This window comes from Lactuca sativa, chromosome 7 (genome assembly GCF_002870075.4).
Source record: "Lactuca sativa cultivar Salinas chromosome 7, Lsat_Salinas_v11, whole genome shotgun sequence".
NCBI classification, from domain to species: domain Eukaryota; kingdom Viridiplantae; phylum Streptophyta; class Magnoliopsida; order Asterales; family Asteraceae; genus Lactuca; species Lactuca sativa.
In genome coordinates, this window is record NC_056629.2 from 62,354,692 (window position 1) to 62,355,294 (window position 603).

Below are 603 nucleotides of genomic sequence, written 5' to 3' on the forward strand. Positions count from 1 at the left end.
GGGGCACATCTTGACTGCGTTGAAGGATATCCCATTTTATGGGAAAGATCATGAGGATGCTTTTAAGCATCTAGATGAAGTCAATAACATTGCGGATTACTTCAATGTCCCAAATGTCAACAGAAACACTGTCTTGCTTAGGATGCTTCCCATTACTTTCAAGGGAGCTGCTAAAGAGTGGTTAAAATCACTTCCACCGGGTACAATCACCACTTGGGCTCAAATGCGTGAGCAATTTCTGGACCAGTTCTGCCCACCATCCAAGATAGCTAAACTCAAGAAGGCAATAGCCAACTTTGAGCAACAGCCGGGGGAGTCACTATACGAAGCATAGGAGCAGTACAAGGGCTTGCTCAGAAATTTCCCTCAACATGATCTAAATATGCAACAAGAGATGTCGATTTTCTATGATGGGGTCAACGTTATGACAAGACAACTCCTTGACTCTCAAGGACCTTTGACAAAGAAAAATACAAGGGAAGTCAAGGATCTGATAGAAGAATTCGCAAAGCACTCTCGCGAATACCATAACCCGAGGCAAGATGGAATCAAAAGCGGTGGAGGTGCACAAACTGAAGAAATAGTAGCTGTTACGGCCATGCT

The 603-nt window shown here is 43.9% G+C and overlaps 1 non-coding gene across 1 annotated transcript; it reads right to left on the minus strand.

Moving 5' to 3' along the window:
* Positions 1-271: 271 nt before the first annotated feature.
* Positions 272-378, minus strand: LOC111893358 (small nucleolar RNA R71). Its single transcript, XR_002850857.1, has one exon. It is a non-coding gene; the product is annotated as a small nucleolar RNA R71 (small nucleolar RNA).
* Between the last annotated feature and the right edge of the window lie 225 nt (positions 379-603).